The sequence below is a fragment of the Nicotiana tabacum genome, chromosome 12 (genome assembly GCF_000715075.1).
Source record: "Nicotiana tabacum cultivar K326 chromosome 12, ASM71507v2, whole genome shotgun sequence".
Lineage (NCBI taxonomy): Eukaryota > Viridiplantae > Streptophyta > Magnoliopsida > Solanales > Solanaceae > Nicotiana > Nicotiana tabacum.
This window is the reverse complement of record NC_134091.1, coordinates 36,661,064-36,672,345: the sequence shown is the minus strand read 5'-3', so window position 1 is coordinate 36,672,345 and position 11,282 is coordinate 36,661,064. Positions and strand designations below refer to the sequence as shown.

Genomic DNA, 11,282 nt, shown 5'->3' with positions numbered 1-11,282 from the left:
CGACTAAGAGCAGATAGTCCTAATTTGTTTAAAGAAACATGTTACTTGGATGTAGTTTCGGTGGACAAAGAAAAAGGACTCTTCAACCCAATAGACTTCCATTCTTGCCTTCTATTCCTTCCGACTACGTGAATCTATCTGAGAGGTTAAAAGTATAAAAGTTCTCAAATACAAAGTTTTAATTGAATTTAGAGTCCAAAATATTAGGAAAGGTTCTAAATATGACAACTCTATCCAACGGGTAATTATTTTTTGGAATAATAATTTAGCTTTCAAAGAATATAAATATCTGTCAATAGTTCCGGTATATTTTCATAGTTTAATATTTAGCGTTTTAACTTTATGTTTTTATAATAAATATAGAAGTATATATTATATATAGATGATATATATCAAGGTACACGTAGGTCGCTAACTGCTTTACCTAAACCCAGTTCAAAGAATTGCTTTCAGTTTCTCAAGGCTTTTCTTTTCCTTTCTAGCAATACATAATTGTTAGCGAAAAACTTGGTAGTGTCGAACCAATCCAAACCGATATAGTTGATTTCGTTTGATTTTAATGAAAACCGAACCAACTTGGTGCATGTATACCCTTAAGTGCAAGTATATGACTTTTCTTCTTGGGCCAACAACAACAATAACAACCTAGTATAATCCTACTAGTAGGGTCTGGGGAAGGTAATGTGTACGCAGACCTTACCCCTACCATGACGTAGATAGGCTGTTTCCAATAGACCCTCGGCATCCTTCCCTCCAAAAACTCCCCGCCTTGCTCTTGGGGTGACTCGAACTCACAACCTCTTGGTTGGAAGTGAAGGTTGCTTACCATCAGAGCAACCCCTCTTGTAAAAAATTTGCAATTAGTATTCCACATTACATGGCCCGCGAAATGATACAACCATTGACAGGCATGTCCATAGCGCTCGTCAAAGAAATGTCTTTTGAATAATTCTGGAGAAAATCTCCTACTATTTCCACAACTTTAAGCTTTGCCACAATTGAAACGCCAAACACCCTTTTAATTTGGTATATACTTCCAAAGATATATAGTGAAACATTGACCCATTGACTTCAAGTCTTTCTAATTCTACCCGTATTTTACAAGCTGAGAAATTAATGCCATTGCCTCGCACGACTTGTAATGATTCACTACAATATAAATTAAAGCTCTACCTTGCACAAGTCCATCAATAACCAAAACAAACAACTGAATTTCATCCTTTAGCCATAATGATGGTTCCCAGAATATTTTCTTTACTTCAGTTTTTCACTCTCTTATATTTGTTGGCAGTTTCTTTTGCTTCTACTGAGGAAGCAACTGCTCTCCTAAAATGGAAAGCGACTCTCCAAAACCAGAATAATTCCTTATTGGCTTCATGGACACTAAGTGCCAAGAATTCTTCTAGCATTGGTGGGGTAAGTTCTGATGCATGCAGGGATTGGTATGGAGTTATATGTGTTAATGGTAGGGTAAACAGGTTGAATATTACAAATGCTAGTATTATTGGTACACTGTATGATTTTCCATTCTCATCTCTCCCTTCTGTTGAATATGTTGATCTTAGCATGAACCAACTCTCTGGCACCATCCCTCCTGAAATAGGTAAACTGACTAATCTAGTTTATCTTGAATTGTCGATCAACCAGATTTCAGGCACAATCCCACCACAAATCGGGTCACTAAGAAAGCTTAAGACCCTCCATATCTTTGACAACCAATTAAATGGTTCCATTCCTGCAGAAATAGGGAAGATGGAGTCGCTTGAGGATTTAGGCTTACAGAAAAACAATCTTTCTGGTCCGATTCCAAAAACTATTGGTGACTTAAGTGAGCTCAATATTCTGTACCTTTATTCTAACCAACTTTCTGGTCCTATTCCTACAGAGTTGGGGAATCTGAAAAACCTTACTGATCTATATTTATCTAAAAATCAGCTTACTGGTTCAATTCCAACTACTCTAGGTGACATAACCGAGCTCAAGACTCTGTACCTTTATTCTAACCAACTTTCTGGTCCCATTCCTACAAAGTTGGGGAATCTGAAAAAACTTATAGATCTAGAATTATCTCATAATCAACTTACTGGTCCGATTCCAAAAATTATTGGTGACTTAAGTGAGCTCAAAATTATGTACCTTTTTTCTAACAAACTTTCTGGTCTCATTCCTACAAAGTTGGGAATATGAAAAACCTTATAGATCTAGAATTATCTCATAATCAGCTTACTGGTCCGATTCCAAAAACTATTGGTAACTTAAGTGAGCTCAAAATTCTGTACCTTTTTTCTAACCAACTTTCTGGTCCCATTCCTACAGAGTTGGGAAATCTGAAAAACCTCACAGATCTAAAGTTATCTATGAATCACCTTACTGGTTCAATTCCAACTACTCTAGGTGACATAACTGAGCTCAAGACTCTGTACCTTCATTCTAACCAACTTTCTGGTCCCATTCCTACAGAGCTAGGGAATCTGAAAAACCTCATAAGTCTAGATTTATCTCATAATCAGCTTACTGGTTCAATTCATACTTCCTTTGGGAATTTAAGAAACTTGCAAAAACTGTTTCTCAGTTTCAACAAACTTTCTGGTTCCATTCCAAAAGAACTTGCATATTTGGATAACTTGGTTAGGCTTTCAATGAGTGAAAATCAGTTTTCAGGCCACTTGCCAGAGCATTTTTGCCAAGGTGGAAAACTTGTGAACTTCACTGTGGGTAGTAACAAGCTGACAGGTCTAATTCCAAGAAGCTTGAGCAAGTGCTCGAGTTTCAAAAGAGTTCGTTTTAATAACAACAATTTCACAGGAAATTTATCGGAAGCTTTTGGTATCTATCCCGAGCTTCAGTTCATTGATTTGAGCGACAACGATTTTTATGGTGAACTCAGCAACAACTGGGGAAAATGCAAGAATTTGACAAATTTGCAGATAGCCAGAAATAACATTAGTGGTAGCATACCACCAGAGATTGGAAACGTCAAAGGGATTCTAGGACTTGATCTTTCATCTAATCATTTGGTTGGGCAGATTCCAAAAGAATTTGGAAAATTAACCTCTCTAGTTAATCTTTTTATGCAAAACAATCACATTTCTGGCAATATTCCGAGTGAACTTGGGTCACTGACAAAGTTAGAGTCCCTTGATCTGTCAGACAATAGATTGAACGGGTCAATCCCAACATTTATAGGAGATTACATGAACATGTTTCTCTTGAACCTGAGCAACAACAAGTTTGGCCAAAAAATTCCAAAGGAGATAGGGAGGATAACTCACCTAAGTGTACTTGATTTGAGCCATAACCTTCTAGATGGAGAAATACCCTCTCAGTTAGCCAGTTTGCTGGACTTGGAAAAGTTGAATCTTTCTCACAATGGCCTCTCTGGCCGCATTCCTGAAGAATTTGACAGTATGACTGGTTTGCGGGATGTTGTCTTGTCATACAATGAGTTGGAAGGTCCAATACCAAATAATAAAGCTTTTATGAATGCTTCATTAGAAGGTAATAAAGGTTTTTGCGGCAATATAACAGGATTTCAGCCTTGCGAAAGGCCATCTTCGATGCTGAAGAAGCACTCAAGAAGTAAACTCATCCTCGCCACTGTACTTCCTGTTATGGGAGCACTTGTATTTATCTGTGCTTTTACTGGTGTTCTTATGTGTGATAAAAGAAGGAAAGTTAAAGATGTTGAAAGGCGGGATGATGGTTTGATTTCGATATCCTTGTTAGATGGAAAGACATTGTACACGGATATCTTAAATGCCACAGAGGAGTTTGATGCAACATTTTGCATCGGGCAAGGAGGGCAGGGAAGCGTTTACAAGGTAAACCTTCCATCATTAGGGAGTATAGCTGTGAAGAGATTTAATTCTTCATTTGCGAATACGCATTGCAAAAGCTTCACGAATGAGGTCAATGCATTGATTGGGATTAAGCATCGGAACATTGTGAAACTCTATGGCTTTTGCTCGGATGCACAACACTCGTTCTTGGTTTATGAATATGTGGAAAGGGGGAGTCTTTTTGGTATCTTGAGCAATGAAATTGAGTCCAAGAATTTGGATTGGCTTAAGAGGGTGAATATCCTCAAAGGTGTTGCTTTTGCTTTATCTTACCTGCACCAGGATTGTTCACCACCGATTGTTCATCGAGACATATCAAGCAGTAATATTTTGCTTGACTCTGAGTATGAAGCTCGTGTTTCCGATTTTGGAATAGCTAAGCTTCTCAAGCCAGACTCGTCCAATTGCACAACGCTCGCAGGCACATATGGCTATGTTGCACCTGGTAAGATCTATCTTTTTATCCTTTTTTTTGTAACTTAATTAACTATATATAGCCACGCACTCTATACTGTTTTTATCTCAGGAACTCATTTATATTGTTATGCTTTTTTGGAAATTGTATTGTTTCAGAGCTTGCATATACAATGAAGGTTACAGAAATGTGTGATGTCTATAGCTTTGGAGTATTAGCATTGGAGATAATCAAAGGAAATCATCTTGGGGAATACATTACTCTGCTAGCAAATTCATCGACTAGAGATCATGTGCAGCTTAGCGATTTGTTGGATGAACGCCTTCCATATCCTGATGATAGAGTAAAAGAGGTTTTGGTTTTTATCATCAATCTAGCAAGCTGTTGTTTGGTTGAAACTCCAAAATCGAGGCCAACAATGCACTTCATCTCTCATAAGTTATCATCAATGGATTCACGCCCACGTACTCATCATAGATAAAACCCCCATGTAAGGCGAGCTATATAATCCCTGATATGTAAGGTGTATTTTTATTGAAATGAATAAGCTTTAACACAAAGTGGTTGTGAAGTAAGTAATTTAATGAGACGGTCCACGAAAAGATTATTACTGGGACTAGTATTCTAGTATTGTTAGGATGCTTATCTGGTCTGTATTAGAGTGTATACAATATAATGTAGTATAAGGTTATTATTTAATTTCTTGTACCAAAAACTAATAAAAACAAGTTTCATGTTTGCTAAGTACTGATGTTATAGTAGGATTACTTTGCATAAATTTTATTGCTCATCAAAATCTCTAACCGTGAATGCTTCTAAAATATGATCACACTGCAATGTATCAAAATACTCTATATTTTAAAGATGAAAGTAGAGATGACTATGTATCAAAATAACATCTCATTAAACACGTATGGTTATCTGCCTCTTTTTAAACAGATATTGTAGTTGTAAAATACTGGAATTATTTCACTGGAGTTAATAGAGAAACAAATTTCTTTGACTTTTCTGCTTCTTTCGCCTTGAGTTGATGTCGAGAATTCAAGTTGCTGCACCATTTTGTTCTTTTTCATCGGTTTTACAATCTATGCATGCAGGAGCACGAGTTTTGGTGTCCATAATAAGAGTTTTTTCTAAGGTGTGCTGCTCTGGAGCCAGGAAATGTCAGAACAGAGGGATTTTGGTACTATAGAAAATTACTAATGGGAAAGAATAATTGCTTCAAGCCAGGTGATACAGTATCTATTGTAAAGGATAAATTCGTCCCACCAATAGAATTTTTTCTTTAAGTGGAGTTTTGCAAATATGCCTTTTAGATTAAAACAAAACTCACTACATTTTCCACAAACTAAATTAGAAATTTTTTAGCATTCCTGTGGAAGATGAAAGTATCTTTTGCAAACACTGCAAAACAACTGAGCTGGATTGGGAAACCATGTTTTATTTTGATAAGATGGTGACGCCTTTGTATAACCAGCATCATCACCTACTACCTGTCTGGACACTAATATCAGTTATCTGGCTTGGGATTGTGTTCAGAACAACCTAACTTCAATGTACGCTGTTTTATTGTTTCAAGCCTTTGTATATACACGCACTCTACGCTGTTTTTATCTCATGTACTCATTTATATTGTTATAATTGTTTAGTGCTTCAACCTGAAGGACGCCACGTCCTTGTACTAGAGTGTATACGGTATAATGATATTTGTTTCTATGAGACGATTATGTAACAAACTAACATTGAATCCTCATTAAACATGTATGCATAAAGCCTCTTTTTAAACAGATATCACATGAGATGCATAAAAAGCCTCTTTTTAAACGGATATCACATGATTTACTTGAGAAACAAATGTCTTTGATTTTCAGCTGCTTCTTTCGAGAATTCAAGTTGCTGCACTTTTTTGTTGCTTTTCCACTCTTCTAGAACCTATAACAAGGGCGTCTATCGGAGCAAATTTCAAGAAGTTTAGGATCAGAGTTTTGCTAAGTAGTACTCTCGGGAGCCAGGAAATATCAGGCATGGGGATTTTACTACCGTAGAAAAAAGAATTATTGGGAAGGAATAATTTGTAACGACCCGACTTGTCGTTTTGAACATTTACACTCCTTCCAACTATTTGAAGTCTTGAATAATTTCATATGACATATTATGGCGTGTGTGAATCGTCGGTTTTGATTTTCAGGTGTGTCGAGATTAGTTCGGAAGAATGAATTTCATGTTGGAAGCTTAAATGAAAAGGGTTGACCGGAGTTTGACTTTTGTGCAAACGACTCAGTAATAGAGTTTTGATGATTCCAATAGCTCTGTATGGTGATTTTGGACTTAAGAGTGTGTCGGAATAAATAGGGAAGTCCGTAGTTGATTTTGGCTTGAAATGGCGAAATTAGGAAATGGAAGGTTTGGAAGTTTTACCAGGAGTTGACTTTATCGATATCGGGGTCGAAATCAGTTCTGAAAAATTTATAGGTCCGTTATGTCATTTATGACTTGTGTGCAAAATTTGAACTCAATCGGAATTGATTTGATAGGTTTCAGCATCGAATGTAGAAGTTGGAATTCATTGGTTTTCCATTAGGTTTGAATTGGGTGCGATTCGTGATTTTAGCGTTGTTTGATGTGATTTGAGACCTCGACTACGTTCGTATTTTAGGACTTGTTGGTGTATTTGGTTGAGGTCCCGGAGGCCTCGGGTGAATTCCGGGATGGTTTTAGATCATTCCTTCAGGTCTTGCTGCTGTTGTTGCTGGTTCTGGTGTTGTTCATCGCGAACGCGTAGGTGTTATCGCGTTCGCGTAGAAGGATGTTGGCTGCAGGATGTTTGTGCTTTACGTTCGCGACTATGGGCACTCGTTCACGTAGGTTTGGGGAGCAAAACTACGCGTTCGCGAAAAGAGAACTTGGCCTGTGAGATTTTAGGTTTCGCATTCGGGGAGGGAGCCCTCCGTTAGCGAAGAAGGAATCAGTGGGCAGAACTTACCATTTTTTATGATTTGGAGCTCGGGGAGAGGCGATTTTCGGGAGATTTTCAAGGAAAATATTAGGGTAAGAGTTCTTAACTCAATTTTGGTTAAATTTCCCGAATCTATTGTTGTTTTCAGCATTTTATTGGTGTTTTAAGTTGGAAAATTTTGAAAACCCCTAAGGTTAAGATTGAGGATTTGAGGACCAAATTGTTGGCGAAATTCGGTAAATTTGGTATGGTTGGACTCGTGGTTGAATGGGTGTTCATATTTTGTAAAACTTTTGAAAACCCCTAAGGTTAAGATTGAGGATTTGAGGACCAAATTATTGTCGAAATTCGGTAAATTTGGTATGGTTGGACTCGTGGTTGAATGGGTGTTCATATTTTGTAACTTTTGTCGGAATCCGAGAGGTGGGCCTCACAGTCAACTTTTCGAGTAGAGTTGAAAATTTTTATAAATTGTTAAATTGTAAGCATCAGAGTATATTTTGATGAATTTGCACGTTGTTTGACTAATTTCGAATCGTTTAGCTTGGAATTAAGGAGATAGGAAGGCGTTCGGAGGTTGATACGCGCAGAATGGAATTTTCGGAGTATTGTTTAGCTTGCTCGACATCGGATTCGGCTTGTTCGAGGTAAGCAACACTTCTAAACTTGGAGCTGAGGGTATGAACCCTGATTATACGTGTTATGTGATTTGTTTGGAGGTGATGCACATGCTAGGTGACGGGCATGTGGGCGTGCACTGTAGAAATTGTGACTCAGTCGATTCCGTAGAGCTGTTTAGTCAATTAACTTGTATTTTCCATATATTTTTCATGTGTTAGAGAAACTGAGCTGTTACTCATGTTAGAAATCATGCTTAGGCAAATGCTGGTATTATTGGGACCCACATAGGTAATTTCTGTTGTCGAATTATATGTTTAAACTGTAATTTCATACTTAGTCATATTCATTCATTGCATATCATATCTCAGTCTCTGTTGTTATTTATTGATATATCATATCATCATTTTGGGCTAGTTTGATGACATAGTTAGCCCGAGAGCCTGGAGATATTGATGACTAAGTAAGGTCGAGGGCTTGATTGTGAGGGTATTATGGGATCGGGCTGCACACCGCAACATATTTTTATTTATTTATGCCTGGACCTGGCCTATTATAGCACTTGGGATGAAGGAGCCCCTCCGGAGTCTGCACCCCCATAGTGAGCACAGTGGATATTATATTTGGGATGGAGTTCCCTGGGCATAGAGTTGCCATTTATATTCACTTTTGGGATGGAATTGCCCTATACATTATATCCGGGATGGAGTTCCCTGGGCATGGAGTTACCCTATACATTATATTTGGGATGGATTTCCCTGGGCATGGAGTTGCCTTATTTCTTTATATTTGGGATAGAGTTCCCTGGACTGGATTGGCCCTGTACAGTACTGAGTGATTGAATGTCAGTTATTATGTATATATATTTGGGATGGATCTTCCCTGGGCTGGATTGATCATATACAGTACTGTGAGATTTAGTACTTTGAGAGTATGAATACACGAGTTCATCACTGTGTTGCATTGCATTAGACATGCATACTTGACATGTAGGCATAGAGAAGTATTTTTCCTCATGCCATCTGATAATGAGATTTCTTATATGTCGTTAATGATTTTGGAAAAAATCACAGATTTCAGACTTACTCATATTTTCAGTGACTTTCGGCAAAAGATTTGAGTTTTACTGCTATATTGAAAAGAAAATATTTATTTTTTAGAATTTGATACGAGCTGAGCATTTTATTATCGAGTTATTACTAGTGCTGCTTTAAATTGTATTATAATTGAGATGTTATTAGTTATTGGAGTTGGACTTTAACCCTTGTCCCAGCTTGTCACTACTTTTAACCTAAGTTTAGGTTTGTTACTTATTGAGTACATGAGGTCAGTTGTACTCATACTATACTTCTGCACCTTGCGTGCAGATTTCTGATGCTGATGTAGCTGCGTATGATGAGAGTTGTATATGATGATGTACCTGCATTCCAGCCATTCCTACCTCTTGTACATGGTAGCTTTAGAATTTTTAATCTGTTCATGTATATTTCAAACATATGACATATTTTTATTTCATACCACCTTTGTAAATTCTAATCTTAGAAGCTCATGATTTGTACTACCAGTCCTTGGGGAGTGTATTAGAGTCAGCTAAATATTAATTGAATTGGATTGTTGTTATTTGGCTTACCTAGCGGGTGAGGTTAGGTGTCATCATGGCTAGTTGGATTTTGGGTCGTGACAAGTTGGTATCAGAGCCTTAGGTTCATAGGTTCTACAAGTCATGAGCAAGTGTCTAGTAGAGTCTTGCAGATCGGTGTGATGACGTCCATACTTATCTTCGAGAGGCTACAGGGCATTTTAGGATAAACTTCCCATCTTTCTTTCCTTATCGTGTCACAGTGATTCGGCTTGAAGCATACCTCTTTGAATTCATTCCACTAAATCATACGCATATGTGAACGATCGGTATCAGTTGTGCATCGGCAGCTTGTAATTCTATGAATGAGGTTCGAGATATGTATTTTGTGTTTTGGTGATGGGCCAGTCTGGAGGACTTGAGGCCAGGTTTAGACCGAAGCTTAGTCTCGGTAGCTTCAGTTGTGTGAACTTGTACATTTGGACTCATATGTCCAGTAGTGACCCTATGAGTGGAATTTGTGGCTCGATGAGCGGTAGAATGACTGAATAATGAGTATGAGGCGACTGCGGGATGTGTTCAGATAGTTTGAATGTGACGAGAAGAGTTTCTCAAGATGTAAAAAGGGCCATTGGGTGCTTGATTTCTGTCTTGATTTGATGCATAGTCTCAAGTTATGAGCGTGTTGTAGAATCTTTCACATTGTTAAATTATGGGACAAATTAAATTCTTATGTCTTGTTAATGAGTTTGGACTCAGGAAGATTAAGTGATCACGTAGTAATTGTGGCTGCGAAAGGGTATAATAAGATGCCAATTTGAGGCTAAGCATATGGGTTATCTCTTGCTGAGTAATCTACGTAGGTGTGTTCCTTATAATGTTGTGCCGGGAGTTTCTTTCTACCAGCGGCGTATATGTGTTGAGATTCGAGTTTGAATTGGTTGAGAAAGTTGACTTGACCGTCAGAAGGATGAAGGCGAGCTTAGCGGATGATTTGAGGTATTTTATGGTTTGTGTTACCTGAGCTTGCGAAGAATTTTCGTTGAATTGACTGCAGGATTATGACAATGGTATAGTATGGGTATGGTGAGTTATTAGATGTTTTGTTATAAGGCTTTGAGCCAAGTGGGGGAGTCTGCTATCTACGATTTGATTGCACGATTATGTGTTGTATTTGTTTTGGTCCGAGGTATACTTGTGGATTAGTTATGACTTGCAGAGGTTGAGATCGAGGATGACTCGAGTAAGAAAATTCCTGAATATGGGTTACATTGCGCTTTATGAAAATGTGAAAATCATGGAAATGATTAAGCTGTTATTTGTGAAGGATGTACTGCACATGAAGTATGAATTTGATTGGTGGTATTAAAGCAGGGTTACTTCTTTGACAGTTGTTGTGCTAATGGGGTGTTGATACCCAATATTGCCCTCATATATTTATATGCTTTTAAAATATCATTCATGCATCATCAACAATATTTTCTATAATTTTTCATAATTTTTTATGCTTTAAAATTAATTTTCTTGCATTTAAATTACTTGAATATATATTAATTACCCCTTTAAATTATTTTTAATGAATTAATTTATTATTTGCATCCACATATATGTTTCATAATATTTTTACTTCATTTCATATAATTATATTTGTATTTTTAAGCTATTTACATAATTTTGCAATAATAGCCCATATGCTATGCATAATTACAATCATTACATTATTCATGCTAAATAGTAATTTTATATTTTTTTTATAATGTTATGTTATTATTTTCAATCATTATATTGCATAAGTAACATTTTATTATATATTAATTATTTTTATTTTAAAACAATTTCGTGTATTTAATTTGGAGCCAATTCTAAACAAATTTA

The 11,282-nt window shown here is 37.0% G+C and overlaps 1 pseudogene; it reads left to right on the top strand.

Annotated features, from left to right (window-relative positions):
* Window positions 1–1,177: 1,177 nt before the first annotated feature.
* On the top strand, window positions 1,178–4,998 carry LOC107808978 (uncharacterized; annotated as a pseudogene).
* Window positions 4,999–11,282: the final 6,284 nt, after the last annotated feature.